The 19,285-nt window shown below is 35.8% G+C and overlaps 1 protein-coding gene and 1 long non-coding RNA gene across 4 annotated transcripts in view; both read right to left on the bottom strand.

Moving 5' to 3' along the window:
- LOC109089180 (lipoma-preferred partner homolog) overlaps positions 1-7,737 on the bottom strand; it is a 199,112-nt gene extending 191,375 nt beyond the window's left edge. The window contains exon 1 of one of the 3 annotated variants that reach the window (XM_042725859.1): positions 7,552-7,737. The gene's annotated coding sequence lies outside the window, so the exon portion shown is untranslated. The other 2 variants (XM_042725862.1, XM_042725860.1) reach the window with 2 other exon arrangements.
- Positions 7,738-10,957: 3,220 nt separating this feature from the next.
- LOC122137672 lies at positions 10,958-13,665 on the bottom strand. Its single transcript, XR_006155016.1, has 4 exons — positions 13,612-13,665; positions 12,185-12,275; positions 11,965-12,085; positions 10,958-11,897 (listed from the first exon to the last, which is right to left on the bottom strand). It is a non-coding gene; the product is annotated as an uncharacterized LOC122137672 (long non-coding RNA).
- Positions 13,666-19,285: the final 5,620 nt, after the last annotated feature.

Raw genomic sequence — 19,285 nt, 5'->3', positions numbered from 1 at the left:
TTTACATTTTTTGACTATATTAAGTGAAACACTGAGTGAAAATGTCTGTCTGATCCATACAAAAAGCTTCAGAAGATTACAAGAGGCTTCAAGACTAAAAAACGTGTATAGTATTTACTTAGAAACAGTTTTTACAGTTGCTAGTAAATTTTTCACAAATGATTACAATGAAATGGCAAGTAATACACTAAATTAAATGTAATATTTTGAAATAAAGACTAAATACTCCAACAATCTCTTAATATAAAACAATCCACCAATCTTTGTTTCATTCATAGATAATAATTTTTTCAGTGTACTTTTAACTGCTTTTTGTGCTTTCTGGCACTTGACAGTTGCAACTACCATCCACTTTGTTATTTTCATTTCAATGACATTGTTCCAAAGCAAGCAATCAATCAATCAATGAAAATTGTTTTATTTATTATATCAAAATGAACAATATTTATTCATCTATTATCTATTTATCAATTGCATGTAGGGTTGTGGGAATGTTGTTGCCTTATTATAATTATTGTAAAACATATTTAGACTTTGATTCAAAATATGACAGATTTTCTTGTTAAAGTCAACAAAAAAATCCACTTTTCTGTTTGTAAAAATGAAGGCGAGTAAGTGATAAACTTTCACTTTTAGATATGTCAGCATGGAATCCCTCTTTTGTTTTGTCTGCACACTGAGCAATGGAATAGAAGGGTTGTTCTCCGCTCTTCCACAGAACAGACTGCAGGGACTAACCAAACATGAAAAACAGGGTGGCGCTCAATCAATTGGAGCACTCAGGAAGCCTATTTCTAAAGCTTTTCATAAAACAAAAGCAAATCACCCATATTCCTTTATCACCTTTTGAGAACATCCTCCTGTACCACAATAGCTTTCTGTAAGCAAGAGATCAACCTTAATACAGGTCAATACTCACCCAAGTGCATGCACACTCACAAAATATAAGCACACTGAAGTGCATATAGTAGTACAGAATGAGTGCACAGACATGATCAGTTACACATGTGAAGGCCTATATTAAACGTACAACCGCAGACTGTTATAACGCCCAAGAGCCTCAAGTGCTCCATCCACATCAGCGAAGCGGTACTGCCACACTCTAAAGCCTAAAAACTGTGTATCTATTTCACATCAAAAGCCCATTTTCCTGTACAAAACAGTGCTTCATTTTCTGACAGGGATCATTATTAGACCTGTGAGTAAACCTGTATTCCATCTAGTGTGATGATTATTATAATTATCAGCTATTTGGAAAAAAAACAGCATCCTGTTTAAAAGAGCAGAGTGTTTTCTGAGAATGTTGACTCATTTTTTCATCTTCTGCTGATAAGCTATAGCTGAGAGTTTGGTTAATAAGGTACAACAAGACAAGACCAGATTTGGCCCTATAAAGCAGTCAACACATTAACACATAATTGGCTTCTGGTCACTCATGTGCAGATGTTTCCAGCCATACAGCATCGCCGTGCAGAGCTTAATTTGAAAGCCACAAAAACTTACATTCATAGACGAATAAACACAGCATGTTTTCCTCAAATTGTGAAATTAATCTCACTGATTGCCTCCCGTAAAGAGCAGAGCTCCGTGATATTATAATCATAAAGATAGCAAATGTAATTAAAACATATTCAGGCCCTGAATGTCTAATCTTGAGAATTGTTTATACAAAACAGAAGTCTTTGCTAATTCCACACAAATCAAATGATGGTTAGAACAGAGGAGGATGGTATTTCTTTATTTCTGGAGAGGGGAAAGGTTCTTGTGCATTTTGACAGGGTTTCACTTAGCAGAGCTAAAATAGCCCTTTCATGCCTGAATCCACAGAGGGGATTTTAGAACTAATAATAACCCATTTACAAGGGGGTTAAACGGTGTCAGAGAGAGTGACTTCAGGTGATTAAAGATGCCTAATTAACTCTGGCCCTGCACTCCCTCAGATGAGCGCTGGCCGGCCCAACCCACAACTGAGCACATAACTGTGGGATTTGGATCTTTTTTTTTTTTTTTGCATATTTTTATGATGTATAAGTCTAAAATGTGATGTGATTCCTTGCTGATAGAATATAGTGACAGACTAATACTTCAGGCAATATATGGTCATTTGAGATAATCAGCATGTGCCATTAGTCATGCCTGCTTGGTCGACTTACAGAAGTCTAAACTACAAAGTGCAAATACACTGTATTTCATTTTGTATACAAACTTTCATACATGTCATTACACATATAATATATGTTATATTGATGTTAATATTAATTATGTAATATAATAAATAAATATGTTTTAAGAATGTTTGGGTATTTGTAATGGAAAACAAGATTAAAATGCTAAACAAAATGACATACATCTTATAAAAGAAATTAAATCAGCAAAGACATTTTTTAAAATTCCACAATTTTTATGAATTAAATAAGCTTTTATAAGGACTTTTTATATTATATTGTCCTCTAGATCAGCCACAGAAAAGCTTATATTACTTGATAACTAATACAAGATCTTAATAAATCACTGCCTTTCCAAGGAACATCACGTGCATCCAAAAAATCTGAGATGGATGAATCACAACAGCCAGAAGATCATCACTCCTAAGATTGTGCTAACAAACTCTGCTTTTAATAGTTTTTTCAACAGCTTAGGATGTCTGAGACTCCAACTACAAAGAAGCACACACTACAACGGCGAAGAAAAGAGAGCCTTGCATGAACTGCAACAAAACCGTTTCTTAATCAGTAGTTGTGTCTAAACATTCTTGAGAAGCAAATAGATTTTGTTTTAAGGATGTTTAGATATTCTTAATGCAAAACAAGACCAAAATACTGATTGCAAATTATATGTTTGTATTCTGTATGCCTGTAATATTGCCATATATAGGCCTATTTCATAAAGTTGTTTCATTATCTTGCTGCACCTCAAGAGCTAATTATAGCAGGTCAGAGAGTTTTGCACAGCTTCAATACATATGTTCGACCAAGTGTAGAAAAACACTTATCCGTTGTTAGGGATGTGCAAAACAACATATTTTTAAAATCAAGTCAGTAGGTTGTCAGAACAATGAGTTGATCTGACCTAATTGTTCTTAATTGGAAGCTTTGTATAATTATATTTATTTTTGGATTACTGATTACAAACATTTGTCAGCAGCCATTTAAGTTATGTTCTTGCATTCAAGAATAAAACAACTGGCTCTAAAAAAAAAAAATCTTAAAACAAATCTAGATAAGGTAACTGACTAGGGCTGCACGATATAGTGAAATAGTTATCACGATACATCCTTGTGCGATTTTCTAATTTTGCAGGCTGTGATTTATTTAAAGGTATGAAAATTCTGTCATTAATTACTCACCCTCATGTCGTTCCAAACCTGTAAGACCTTTGTTCATCTTCGGGACACAAATTACGATATTTTTGATGCATTCCGAGAGCTCTCTGACCCTCTTATAGACAGCAAGTATCCTTACATGATCTATGGTCAGAAACGTAGCAAGGACATAGTTAAAATAATCCACATCAGTGGTTCAATCGTAACTTTACGAAGCTACGAGAATACCTTTTGTGCACAAAGGAAACAAAAATAATGACTTTATTCAAAAATTTGTCTCCTCCGAGTCACCTTATAACGCCATTTTGGAGAGTATCACATATGTAAACAACGTATACAACATATGTACATGGAAACGTTGTTAACGTTGTTTACACTTTGATCTAAACGTAAACACCATATCTGCGTACATATGTTGTATATATTGTTTACGTATGTGATACTCTCCAAAATGGCACTATAGGGGGACGCGGAGGAGACGAATTGTTGAATAAAGTCATTATTTTTGTTTTCTTTGCGCACAAGAAGTATTCTCGTAGCTTCGTAAAGTTGCGGTTGAACCACTGATGTCACATGGATGATTTTAACGATGTCCTTGATACGTTTCTGAGCCTTGATGATCCTGTTAGGATCCCTGCTGTCTATGGGAGGGTCAGAGAGCTCTCGGAATGCATCAAAAATTATCTTAGTTTCTGTTCTGAAGATGAACAAAGGTCTTACAGGTTTGGAACAACATGAGGGTGAGTAATTAATTTAATTTAGTAACAGTATTTTCAAGAAGTTTTTTATTGGTTATTTTAATAAGTAAACCCAAGTATGAACACCCAAATTTTTTGTTTTTCCCAAATCATGCAGAGTAAAAGAAAAGAATAAATAAAAATGGTGATGAAATCACCCATACTAAAAGAAAAAAATAAATAAAAATGGTGATGAAATCACTATTTTTTCACATGTAATCGCAATGTCAATGTTTTTCCAATTATCATTAAGCCCTACTGACTAGTACTGATAATGACTGCAGTCCAAATTACAACTTAAAACCTTCAAATTAAATAACACGTTTGCCTAGAGTCAAGGTAATACCTGCTGTGACTAAGAGGACTACAAAAGGGTGGATACAGGCAATACATTCTTATTTGGTAGTCAACAGACAGTGGACCAAAGGAAAGTTGAAGGTTCTGGAAAACAAGAAAGATAGTGCTACGAAACAATTCATCAATCACAACTAGGACAAGAGGACGGCGTTTAATCCACATAAATCGAGAAGGCCTGTCCGGACGTGGTAATAAGCATACAACGCTCATGTTTCTAAATGCGTGTGAACACATCTCAGCTGTCCTTCCTCTTATCTGCTCGCTCCTTCCTCTTTCTATCACCGGCTAAAACACTGAGTGTCCTTTTTAAGGCTGCAGGTGTCTTCTTAGCCTTGTATGCTAATGTGGCAATATGTCTTTCTCCTTGCGAGCACTTGAAGGGAATGTGAGGAAGCTTGATTACCCAGAGTTCAGAGGAAGATCAAAGTCACAGTGCAGCTGAACTTTAAGTTGGGCGGCGGTCCTTATACTGCTGTGTCAATGAGTGCAGTGAGAAATGTGCAGAAGTCTGCTGTAAATCATAACCGCACGAGTGGCCGCTGCATCATCCGTCTCGCGGTCCGGAGCCTGTTCCACACCACATCCTAAAGGACAGAGTCACTGTACACTCATTCATCCACCTCTCATCCTGCATGCCTGTTTCCTGTGTACTTAAACTACACCGATCCGTCCTCACTAACTCTTGGAAATTGGAGTGCAACAGTGAAAAATAGAGCCAACGTGCAGCTGTTTTATCAGACTACTGAATTTGTAAAGGGGAAAATCTTCAGCGTCACAACATTTTTCATCATCAATGTTGTTTAATATTTATTTGAAAACTGTGATACTTTTTTTCTGGATTCTTTGGTGAATAGAAAGTTCAAATAAACTGTATTTATTTTAAGTAGAACCCTTTTGTAACATTCTAAATGTCTTTTTGGTCATAAATGCAGAGTGGTGCTTCTTGTAAATATCAGCTATTAAAAATATTTGCTCAAATTATGCTAAATTGTTAGATTAAACATACAAGAAAAATCATTCAGTCAGTGTTATTGCATCGGAGTGTAGGTGGTCTTGATTCAACTGGTGGACCGAATTGTTCACGTATAAACTGTTGCATTAATCCATATATGTTCACTATAAATGTTTTCTTTGTGTATTTATAACTTTCAATTGTCACTCTTGTTCCAGACAGCACCTGATCACAGAGTTTCCATGGCAACAGAAAAGAGGCACAACACTTTTTGATCCAACAGTAACCTACAGTAATACGGCACAGAGTCAATATTCATAGAAAGTCTGCACTAATGGCAAAATGACAGTCAAAGGAGTGAGCATGGAAGACTAGGCTCAAAGGAAGGATTCATCTTTTAACTTTAAGCATCACTAGCCTGTCAAACATGTCCTCTTTTTTAATTCCTGCTGTTGGGTGAGATGTAGTTTGGAGTTAAAACTTTTTTGGGAGGCTGGGGGTGGGGGGTGGCAAAGATATTCAGTTTGATGGCTGAGAGGCCTTGATGTTATTGATTAGAGATTCATATCAAAGTAGAATTCTGAATGTCGTCTTTGTACGGAAACAGATAAATATTTTAGCGCTTAGCTACTTTTAAGAGGAACAATGTCTGTATTCTAGACATTTTGACTGACTTGAAATGGAGATATTTGCTTTTCTGACAACAAAATGTCTTTCAGTAGAGATAAATTGTGTTCTTACTATTAGCTGCACACACAATAGAAAACAGACTTCTATATTGGACTAAATGCTTAGATTACAGCATTGGAATCATGCTTTACTAAAAGATAATCATTTAAAAAAAAAATTGCATTTACTTTCAATAGTAAATAGAAACACGTTCCATTTCAGCAATTAAATCCAGAAATGAAAGAGCCAGGCTGACAAAACAAACCATATTATCACTGCAAAGTTGGTTAGCTGATGTCTGATTTCAATAGGCAGCTATAAAGCTCACAACTCAAAACAAATTGCATATTCAACTTTGAGCCACAAGATTGTCTAAAAACTGTCAATACAGAGCGCATCTTAACCACCTCCACAATGTGGTCTAAAAGTAGATGCAACAGGCTCAAATTATCTAGAATGATGTTCTAACCATCAAGTGCATTTCTGCTTCAGTCACCACTTAAATTACCTGAGCTTTTCATGCTATGGTTTTGCTAGTGGCAATATGAGTGTAAAATACATACACTTTCTTGAGACGTGGATTTTTTTTTTTTTTTTTTTTTTTTTTTTGATTCACGTCTCAAGAAAGTGTAATATTTTACACTATACATATAGTTAATACAAATCTTATGCAGATGTGTTCCATGTTGCATTTCATTTGATTTTATTAAAATGCATTATCATTTACGAATCACCTGTACTTTATTATAGATTTAAATGTGTATATAATGTAAAAAGTATACCTTTTTCACAAGTGTATCCTCTCTGTTAACACTATCAGACATTTTAAATAAATATTTTAAGTAATCAAATGTTACACTGAATGCTCTGTAAACTGCATCTGAACATAATTGTTCTGCCTTTCAATAGAAAAGATCACAAGTCAATGTAACATGTATGCATTCCCTGCATTAACTGGTAAACAAGTAAGCTACACAGTGCAAAAGAAAATGAATTACTAAACTGCGGTATAAGTTGTACAGCATCACACTGATATTTGAATTCAACATCGCAAACAAAACAAATGGCCAACACTGATATTTAATATCTGTTGCTCTTGTAAGCAGAAGCCACGTCTCTAGGCACTACAACCCTCCAGCCTATTTACTTCCGCATTCTTCAAAAGAAACACAACAGTACAAGAATGCTTCGGAATAACAACACGATCAGTTTCAGAAGTTCATATGCAACAAGTATCTACTAATCGTATTTAAAGTGCGCAAACACCTTTTATATGTTCGCACAAATGTTTCGGCTGCGGGGTAAATGCACGAAACAAAGTTCGCCCCCCTTCTTTCTAGCAATCCCACGCCCTCCATTTCAACGGCACGGCACGAATCTCTCAGAGAAGAACATACTGTCAAATATAGAAGCTGTAGAGCTCCAGAGCAGAAACAACGCTGCGTTATCCCAGGCCTGCGATCGGCGTTTCCGCGCGTGGAGCCACCCCTCGAAAGCATTAATAGTTCTCTTACCTCGCCTTCTAAGAATCACAGAGTTTCAAATCCCCACTTAAAGTGAAACTTCTTTTTCCCAAATCTGGGAGAGTAACAGGCAGTGACGTCGGAGGGCGAAATTCCAGCCGGCAGCACACACACACACACACACACTTAAACACAGAGTCACTGAAATTTGCCCATGTATGGCAGTCTCAGCCAGCACTCAGGCAATATCTCTTCCTCACAACTGCTGTATTCGCTTTATTGTATAAACAGTGTAATAACTGGGATTATTCATCACATGTTGCATGACTGCTTATTAAGGCCTGGACACTGTCCCCTTTGTGTCTGCTGCAGTTTTAAAATTTAAGCAATCAATGTTACAAATAATAAAGTTAAATTCTTAATTTGCTTAATTCCACCAGCTGTGATCTCAAGGACATTATGTGGACCAATTTACTGTAAAAACTATAGAAGGGAGAATGCAAATGGTGTATGTGAATGGAGTAAATTTTTATGTTGGGCTGAACAGTTCCTTGAAGGCTGGGGTCAACAGTATAAAAAGGGAGATTTTATCAAAAATGTAATGAATACATTTCAGTTTGAATGGTCAAGACGTTGACTCGTGTATTAAAATGACATTTTTACTATTTATTAATTACAGTATTTGCTGGCAAAAACAACAACAAATGTGTTTCTGTGTTACTTTTTACCAGTTTTGCATGTTTTATTTTATGCATTTAGTTTTTTTATTTCAACTTTTAAACTTGCACTGGAAACCTATACTTGGATGTTTAATGGCAGGTTCCCATTGTGACAACTTACCCCATGCTGTGACAACATGCCCCAACGGGCCAATGTGTGTTTAATGAACTCTATATTTCTTCCTCAGCAATATTGGTGGAATATATTCAGAGATGAATTTCAGAAATATCATTTGGATAATAAGACAAGTCTCATTAAAATCTCATTAAAATTTCATTTAGATTCTTTAAAATTGTCAATGCATTTCTAAGGGAGAGCAGCATGCTCACTCATCAACCAGAATAATAGTAATCCAGACCTGTGTACGTAACAGTAATTCAGTAATATACCTCACTGATAAGACTATGATCTGTTTAGTCTAATCCACTCGACAGGGCTCTTGACTCTCTCAGACGCGGCCTGCCCTTCAGCACCCGCCAACACTCAACCACACACTGCAGTTTGCATTCAAATCTGAAAGTTTGCATGTTTAGCTGTCAATGCAAATATCATAGCAGTGCTCTGGTTCTGCATTTTTATTTATGTGTGCTAGGGAATGTACCATAATAGCTTTGAATGATGATGACAGTGGTGTCCGCACGCTCTTAAGGTAACAGTTTGAGATAAACCTCATCGTCATCTGAATAGCATGGTTCATCCACACTTTAGCCAGAATAGTTTAAATGTAGTAATTTTGGGTCCTACAAAATATAAACAAGATCAAGCCATAGAATGGGTTCAGTGCAACTAGAGGGGTTTTGTGGGTGTGACAGAATCATACATTTGGCGTGAATTTAATGAGGGTCTCCTGGTTGTCTACAGAAATGCCGTTTCAGTAAAATGAAAATAGACTTGCGTTGTACCACAATAAAACTTTTAGTCAAGAAAGCAAAGTCTCACCGCAAAATATACCCCACATACTGTAAATTCAGGGAATTCAATGAAATTGGCGTAGTTTCTATTTTGGCTGTCGATTGGCATCCCATCGTTACCAATAAGGACATCATAAGTCATCATAACTGGATTGAGCCTTGTGTTTTAGAAAGAGAAATATTGTCAGGCAAAGACACTTGCGGCCTGAAATTTCTTGCATAGAAAGTGGAAGCAGTGTTAAAGGCTCTGTTAGTATCTTTCTCTTCATCATATTTACTCATACATATTCACACTTGAGTTCATGATGTGGAGTTCAACTTCATAGTATTTGACAGACAGGCAAATTTTTGTATCCAAGTGAAAATTATGACATGCATCAGCAAACTTGCAGTGATTAAGTTTAAGGTCATATTAATGTAAGAACAACTCCATGTATTTAATTACTTCTGCTTGCATTACTCTCATTATTCTCATTCAAGTCACATAAATAGTGCCTGCTAAACTAATAAATGGATACATTTATATGCATTATTAAAAGGTTATGTTAAGACTTAATATTACCTTAGTATATATTTGTACATTGAAAAAAAAAATAGGTGTAGAAACAGTTCACTGTTAAAATGGCTAGTAAATTTTACAATTAAAGGGATACTCCACCCCAAAATGAATTTTTTTTCATTAATCACTTACCCCCATGTCGTTCCAAACCCGTAAAAGCTCAGTTCATCTTTGAAACACAATTTAAGATATTTTGGATGAAAAATGGTAGGCTTGTGACTTTCCCATAGAACGCTAAGTAAATAACAGTGTCAAGGTCCATAAAAGGTATGAAAGTCATCGTCAGAATACTCCAACTGCCATCAGACGTGCAAACTGGGTTATATGAAGTGACAGGAACACTTTTTGAAAGCAAAGAAAACAAAAATAATGACTTTATTCAACAATTCCTTTGTCAACAGTCTCCTCTGTGTCTCTCCATATCATCGTATGCTGCGTATGCTCTTCTGTATCATCCGCGCCACAAGCTTTGATTTGAAAGAAAACAGTGCATCCTTGTGGCGTGGATGATACAGAAGTGCATACGGTGATAAGAAGAGATACAGAGGAGACTGTTGACAAAGGAATTGTTGAATAAAGTTGATATTTTTGTTTTCTTCGCTTACAAAAAGTGTTCCCGTCGCTTCATATAACCCAGAATGCACGTCTGATGGCAGATGGAGTATTCTAAAGATGACTTTAATACCTTTTATGGACCTTGACATTATTTACTAGACGGACTATGGAACAGTAACAAGCCTCCCGGTTTTCATCCAAAATATCTTAAATTGTGTTCCGAAGACAAACTGAGCTTTTACGGGTTTGGAACGACATGGGGGTAAGTGATTAATGACAAAAATGTCGCTTTCGGGTGGAGTATCCCTTTAATTATGATTAAGCAATGGCAAACATTAAATTAAATATAAAATCGAAGTAGAAAGGCTGACTTAGTATTTTCTTTCAAAACACCTAAATAATCTGTTTTATTTGTAATTAAAATTTTTAAATGTATAACAAAATATATCAGAGAAAGAGAGTATATACACATTTACATCATATACAACTACAATAAACTAATATTTAAACAAATGATTTACTGTATATACATTTTTTGCTCTTTTTTTACATTTGCGTGCAGAAAAAGTGTAAACAAAGTGCAAAAAATGTATATACAGTAAATCATTTACGTTTTAGATTATCATAGTTCATCAGCATTTACATTTTTAATATGGATTTTCATATTTTAAGGTTTAGTTCTGGGACAAGAGAAATACAATAAAATCTATACAGATAAAAGGCATTTAAAAATAGCAAAAAAGTAAACAACAAAGATACAGTAAAAAGGTTTTATTGTGACCTTTCCAAAAAAAGCAGATTAAATCTGTTCATTTAAATAAATAAATAAAATCAAACCCTTTGACACAGTGCAAGAGACATTTGCAGATCTCCTCAACAGATGAAAATAAATCATCAATTCATCAACAAACTGATCAAGAGGTGAAAAGCAGGAGCAGTAAATAAACGGTTTAAACCGAAATATGCAACTAAGTCTCTCTGTATGTGTATAAATTCAGCGCTGATGACTATAAGTAAAATCCCTGACTTGAAACACTGTCGACTCGCTTCAGAGGTTGTCTACAACTGATTAACTTGTGCTGCAAGCGCTTTGTAAACTGTTTTGCACACGATGCATGAAAAACAGAGGTAGAAAGAACACCACCAGAAGATCAAGCGCTGAGATAAATCAGACGATTGTGCCTTGTTTTGCCGTGACTGGTTCTGCATCCCCCGGTGTGCAGGTTCCAGGGCACATTGGAAAGGTAATCTCATTTGTACTGTGTGACAGCTTATTTGCAACTTTGCTTACTGGCAATTTCCTAATGGGCCCCATGAGTAGTGTCTGGCTCCCTCTCCTTCTTTCCTTCTCTCTCACTCGCTCTCTCACAAATTTGATCAAAAAGACACTCTAAAACAAATCTGAAAACAATTACCGTTGCCCCAGCATGAAATCCCTGTGTTTTCCAGCTGTCAGTCAACTGGCAATTAATGTTTTCGCCTATGAGTAAATCCAGCACTTAAAAGTACACAGAACATCTACAAGTATGATAAGGGACGAGTTCCAGATAGGCAACGTTTGACTTCTTTGAGCCGTATTACTACTTGCGACGAGCTGAAATGAGACGTCTGCACTCCAAAACGTGGAGCGATATGGCGAGACAGCAGATGTGCTGAAAGACAAAAACAGAATTTTTGCACTTCTTAAGAATATAAGCGACAATCTATCTTTTATATCACCTCTCGACACGAGGCTAACGCTCCCAGCATCGGATATCCTGTTGTACACACAAAACGTTAGGGCCGACGCGCTCTTCTTCCCGCACCACTTCCTCTGTTGCACGAGATAAACCTCAAGCAGCTGTGGAGGAAAGAGAGAGCATGTTTTAGAATGTCAACGTGACAGTGACCTGCTTCGCAGCAGGCTGACCGTGACAGAAACAGAATAAACCTACTTTACCTTTTACAGCTCACAAACTCAAAGATTTCAGTCCTCGAGGAAAAAGAAAATTCTTAGAGTGGATTTGTAGGCCTCTCATGCATCTTTAATGCTGTCAAATAGCAAAGATGGTTTCAGGAAATGTCAAGAATGACAAAGGCGACCGTGCTGTATTTTCTCTTTAATAATGTAAAAATCCCACAGCTACGGCGAAGCTTCTGCATTAAACCGGTTAATGTGCAGGTGCTCATTCAACTAAATCCAGTGTTGTTCTTAAATTATTCATCATAATATGTCCGGTACAAAAGCATGTTTCCACAAGATGATGTGCATATCCTCAGCTTGTTGGATCGGAAGGTTGGATCAAAACCACCACCACCGCAAAAAAAAAAAAAAAAAAAAAAAAAAAAATTCTATTCTAATAGAGATGCTAATTCAAACACAACAGGCCTATCGTTTGCCAGACATTAGCATCAAAAGGCAAGTGTGAGAAAAGGTAGAAGGCCCACAAACCTAGCACAAAACCCATATCCTCAAGCAGCTAATCAAACAACTGCACATGTAGATCTAAACCCAAGATTACACCAGATAATGAATTCTAATTTGAGTGTTTAAGCATGTAAATATTCATCAGGATAGCAGAAGCAGATACAAGCCTGCGGCCGTGGCTTCTGATTCTAAGCACAGAACTGAAGGAATTGGTGTTTGCTTTGGAGACACTTTGAGAGTTATATATTTTTTTAAGCATGGAAAAGAAAGTTGCATTTAGTGTGCAAAGTCAGGGCCATTATCAAATCAATTTCTGGGCATGAAAGTTGCAGAATGCTCTTATTTGTTTGCCTCATTCTGATAGACGCCAAATTAGCATAAGAGATAAACTGCACAAACCAAAGTTCTCTGGCAATAAAACAGATCAAATGTCTAAATATGACTTTTGTGACTTTAAACTTCAGGCACAATCCAGTCCATCTCAGTAATTTGTTGCATTTTCATTTTATTAAGCTTATGAGTCATGAAGGGGAAGCAGTACACAACGTAAGAAAAGCACACATTTTCACTTTATATATATTATACATAGTTTAGTTGACTATATAGACGGAAATCTGAAAAGGGTTGGTTCTGTGCTGTAGATCAGTCAAAGAAGTGTGTTTAAAAAGAAGACGAAAGTACTATAAAACTAAAAAGAATTGAAAGTAATGTATGAAGTCTGCTTTGAAAACGAGTGTAACTGTAAGTCTGGCTCCGTTAGTGTGGCCTGTAAAAGAGTTGGAAGGAGGAAATGGACAAAAAAAAGTTTGAGAAACCCCTGAATAACTGTATTTGACATGCTTGTAGCAACGAAAAGCTGAATGTGGTTTCACTGACATAAAAAGAGGCGGCAAATGTAGCAGGCAGAGTGAGACACTGAGCTAATGAGACAGTGTGTCTGGCAGTTTGTCTCTCCTTACCTTCTTTCAGCACATTACTCCATTTATAACAGTGGTTCTCAACTCCAGTCCTCGGGACCCACTGCTCTGCACATTTTGTTTGTCTCCCTTTTTAACGCACCTGATTCAGATCATCAGCTCGTTAGGAGAGATCCATGAACTGAACTGAGTGCGTCAGATTCAGAAATATACAAAATTTGCAGAGCAGTGGGTCCCGGGGCCTGGAGTTGAGAACCACTGATTTATATTATACTCACCTGAGTGAGTTTACCACGCAAATCTGTAAAGAGCTGGTCCTGGACATTGCGAGGAAAACAAGACAGCATGTAAACCAAGTGAAGCCTTTAAATTTTTTTAGTTTAGAGGCTGTGGTCAGAGCAAATGGCCTTCTGGTGATGAGATCTGGTCATTTGTTGAGGTTTGGAAAGACATCATAGTGAGTAAATGACAGAAGTTTCATTTTGGGGTGAACTATCTCTTTGATTGAATGAGAACAATTAAAAGCACAACAAAGTTTACCTACAACGCTGAAGCAAAGTTCCAGTACCATAAGCTGACAAACTCATTACTGTATGATTTGATAAAGGTCACTGGTAACAGTCTGCCAAACCTTCTGTCTGAGACCCGAGACTCAGAGGGAGGAGCGCCGCCCACTCGCCCTGTGTGATGTGAAGTGAACACCCAGGCATGTGGGAGTGTTTATGACAGCACTAATTAGTGTCTCTAGACGTGCAGTGTGCACACACAACATCTATATAAGGAGATAAAATATTTAAAAGATGGTGTTTATAATGAGAGACCTCGGAATTGAGAAAACCACAAAAGTGTCACTCAGCCATGCCTGGGCAAAAAGAAGGATACAAGCGAACAACTTTATCAGGAGCAGATCAAATTGACTGTGGTTGTCTTTGTTCACCATCTCGCTCGTTACAATTGTGCTGAAGAAAATACTTTTCTGCGCACTTTCACGGCCCAAATCACCAATGACTTTTAAAATAGCACAATTTTGACTGTGCACTTTTCCAGAGACCTTTGTTCTGGAAGTACTTTTCCCATTCATTTTCCTATTGCATTGCCATTCAAGACTTGATTTTAATCATAACATTACAACATGAAATTAAAAGCAAATTGAGAGACAATAAACCACTACAAATGACAAAATCAAATCAGAAATGATGAAACGATATAAAACTATTGGCTAAAAATTTATGGACTTTTTGGAATTTATTGGTTTATAATTATGGAATACCACATTTGATAAATATGTTTAAAAAAAAATCTATGTGAATGTAGAAATAATAACAATTTTTCATTTGTTTTGTGGAAGTAATGGGAGCTTTATTGCAGGAGTTCCTGCTACCATGATATCTGCAAGTATTCAGATTGTGGCGCTACTGCAGCATTGTGGGAAATGTAGTTTTTCACAGTAAATTTCAGCAAATAGACACAAATTTAATAAAAAAATATGTCACTTAATAACCTCAGACATGGTCTGTTTTGAAAGGTTTATATGTTATCAGTAAAAGTCAATTTCTACAGGGATAAAATTAATGGGATTTTTTAAAATTATGATCATTTCCGAAACCAGACTGTTTTGCTCTAGATATCAAAACACAAATGTAGAACTCTCTGATCTATTGCAAGTATCTGTGGCAATTTCCTTTTAATGTCATTTGTCTTTTAAACACTAACTTCAAAGGCTCACTGACTGACATATTTTTACGCCTAACATAACTCCAAAACACCCACATACACACCATGTTCATATACATATATAATTATTTGATGTAACATTCAGTCAAGAGAGTAAATCTAAAGAAATAGGTCAGCTATTCAAGAATTCTTAACACAAAGGCATAAATACACACACATTCATCAGAAAAGTGATGTCTAGAGAAATTCATTATTCTGAAAAAGAAAATAAATGGCACACATTTATACAAAATACAAAAAGATCATTGAACATCAAGACATCAATAATATCCAGAACATCAGGTGTGTAAGAGATACAGACAACAGAACACATTTTGACACAAGCCATGTTTTCTGATAGCTTAAGCACATCTGGAAACATCTCTAAACTCTCAACCTCAAATGTTAAAAGGGCCAGGGCCGCATTAACACTGTAAGGGGCCCCTGGGCTTCACCTCTTTTGGGGACCTTCATCCACCAGAATTACAGCCTACATTCACAAAATCTTAACAATCACAAAGTGCAAGCTGTCAGCATTTTATTTTACAAAATATTGAAACCAATAAGTGGTCAAAATTCAAGTACAATATACACAAATATCATTGCATAACATATGCACATAGTCCTATATATATCTTCTACTGTCTTAATATGTTTCCATTAATTAATCATAAATAAAATCAGATCATGGCCACAAGCTATTTTTGCAAAAGGAAATATATATATATATATATATGTTTATTTGCAAAAATAGCTTGTGCCCATGTTCTGATTCATTTATATGATTAATATCATTTATAATATAATATACATTTATATATTTATATTCTTATCATTTATATTATATATAATTATAATAATATTGATAAATAATAAATAATGTCTGTCTATAACCCATGCACAAAGGAGCCACATGTTCGACCTTTTCATTGAACACAAAGAAATTAAGTTTACTGAACTTAATTGCAATGCTTTAAGTAACAGTAAATAATAAAAATTCAAACTGAGTAATGTCAACAGGGCAGAAACAAATAAGATGAACAGAGCAGAAACAACTTTTACAGTTTACACTGAAAAAAAATGATACACTGAATTTACTACATTTTTTAAAGGTAAATGGTTGAAATCAATTTTTAGCTACATTTAAATAAACAGCTATTTAATATTTTTATTTTTAAAAATTTAGGAGCACGGTCAAAAAATTCAGGATCACCTTCTGATTCCATTCAAGGTAATATTTACTCCTTAAAGTGATTTACTGGGGCATTTTTGCTAACTTTATGAAAAGTATATGTTTTATGTCAAATTTTAAAAAAATGTATATTTATAAGATTTTCCAAAATTTCTAATTAAAACAATGGAATAAGAACAAGTAAAATAAGAATAATAAGTTACCAATCAAAATAAATCAATAATAACAAAATTCATTTCCACTAAAGGAGGCACAGAAGAACACAAAAGGTGCAGGTACTGTATATTTACAGATATTTAAAGAGGCTCAGAGGTGGCATGGATGTTTTATATTCATAACAGTGTTGTGAGATTAATGTTTTAAATATAAAATTTTGAACACAGAAATATAGTTTGATTTAAATTATTTAACTGAAATAATACTTTGAAAAAATAAAACAGCGAGAAGGTGGTGGTAAGTCACTGATATTTTTACTGAATCATTCATTTAAATTGATTCGTTCGAATGGATGATTCATTCAGGAACGAAGCAAGTGACTGTCTTCATGAAAGGGGGATTGACTCTCTAGATTTGTTAAAAAACGGCTGTTCATTTATAAACGAAATACAGCTGTGCTTGCTTGGCAGGCTCAACTTTGGCAGTGTGCTCCCTAAATCTTTGGGGACTTTGTTTGTAACTATTTACGTTGACGAAATAGAGCAAAATCAGGCAATATTGTTAAAGTCAGACAATGCAAGTGCCTTATACTAACTTGTTGTTTAATATTGCAAATGCAACTTAAATGGTCACATTGTAGAGCCCTGAAAGTCATACACAACTTTTTATTATTAATATAGCCTACTGCAAGAGTACTTTATTTACAAGACAGCAGTTTGTCAATATGTATGATATGTCTATTTAATTACAATTATGCAGAATCGTTCATATCAGCATCGATAGATTATAAAAAAAAAAATATTATACACACAGCTCCAGTGTGTAGGCTAACTACTGCAAACTCAGCTATTTTAAGATGAAAAATGAATTTAATTAGTTGACTAATTATAGCCTATCTTCAGACTGAAGGTCTGTAATTCATGGCAGCTTTCATCGGCCAAGGCCCGCCCATGAGGCCGTTTGACTGACATGTCAAACAACCAATTACAGTTCGTTTCATTCAGAGTGAGGTTTCGGGAGTGGAAATGTCGCCACAATAACAGACCGGTGTGTAAAACTCTCGGACATATTTCAAAGATTTTATGCCAGGAACTTTAAAAATTTCACATACTTTTGAAAATCCAGAGTTCAGCTGATCCTGATAAGCGCTCGCCGTCAATACTGTAAACACGGCGGCTTTCTTCTTTCGTGAGGGGGGTTTGGCGCCAAGGTATCTTTGTTTCCAAGTGGAACGTTAAAGAACGCGACACACACGTCTCGCGGAAATCCTGTAGAATTCAACCAATCCGATGACGACTTCGACACTCCTGAAGTGTTTCCACTTTTGTGTCCCATATGCATCAGACGTTTAGCTAACGGTCCGTGGGCGTGACGTCTGAGGCTGAGACTAATGCTAGCATGACCTACCAGGTGATTGCCTTTCCCCTTCGCCAGGATCTTCATCTTCATCTTCTCCGGCTATGCCCGTGTTAAAATATGCTGTGAGCTTGGGAATTTTTGATTGACGTTCAGCTTTACTTTTTGCTATTTTTCTCTTTTGAGATCCACTTTTGTATTTTCGAGACATCTCATCAAGTCGTCCATTTGACTAAATGACGGCAGTTTGCTTATTAAGAATTCAACGTGAGTACGTCACGTATGAATTCGATACAGGCTAATCACTGGACGCCTTCAGAAACGTTAAGCAATAATGAATATTTTTATTGGATATTTTAGAAAGAAATTTAAATAAACCTCACTGATGATTGCAGTGAGAGATTTTCTTGCAGGAACTGCATTCACGCACGGACATTCAAAGCAAAGCGATGAAGCATAATTTTAAAAGCAGTATCAACTTATTATAAAATGCGTTTTTTTTTTTTTTTTTTTTTTTTTTTTTTGCATCACTGGGCCCCCCCAAAACCCAAAAATTAAAATCCTGTCATTATTTACTCACCTTCATGTCATTCCAAACCCATATGACTTTTTTTTTCTTCCATGGAACACAGATGGAGATATTTAGAGCTGTTCTCTTCCATAAGATTACTGAAAATGGATGGGGACCTATGGATTTCAATCTACAAAAAGAACCAAAAATGTACCATAAATGCGGTCCATATGACGACTTCTCTATATTCCAAATCTTCTAAAGGCATACAATTGGATATTATTTACATTACTGACAGAAAATCTTGACTGGACAGCTTTGGTCACCACTCACATTCATTTAATGGAAAAGAGCAGCATGAACTTTGTTTTAAATTGCTATTTTTGTGTTCTACAGAAGAAAGAATACTCACACTGCTTTCGAAGACATGAGGGTGAGAAAATGATGACACAATTTCATTTTCGACTGAACCGCTTTAAAGTGTTGTACAGTATTTTCCAGTTTTCAATTCAATGCAGTCAAGATGCTTCTCGTGAGTAGCAGGAGTGAAGAAATGTGACATCTGGAATGATGTAATATCAGCTTCCATTGCTAGACGAGTTATAAAGAGCAATATCCAGCTCTGTGGATTGAGATGAGCTTAGGTAGATTAATGCTAGCGGACACTGAAATGTTTGTTGTATAAAAGCTCAGTTTATACAACAATGTCTCACAGCTGTATATGAAAGACTGTAATCTGACAGATGGCCCGGAGCCCATGAGCTGCTCCATATTAATGGGAATATCGC

Source organism: Cyprinus carpio, chromosome B6, assembly GCF_018340385.1.
Source record: "Cyprinus carpio isolate SPL01 chromosome B6, ASM1834038v1, whole genome shotgun sequence".
In the NCBI taxonomy this organism is placed as follows: domain Eukaryota; kingdom Metazoa; phylum Chordata; class Actinopteri; order Cypriniformes; family Cyprinidae; genus Cyprinus; species Cyprinus carpio.
This window is presented reverse-complemented; position numbering and strand designations above follow the sequence as displayed.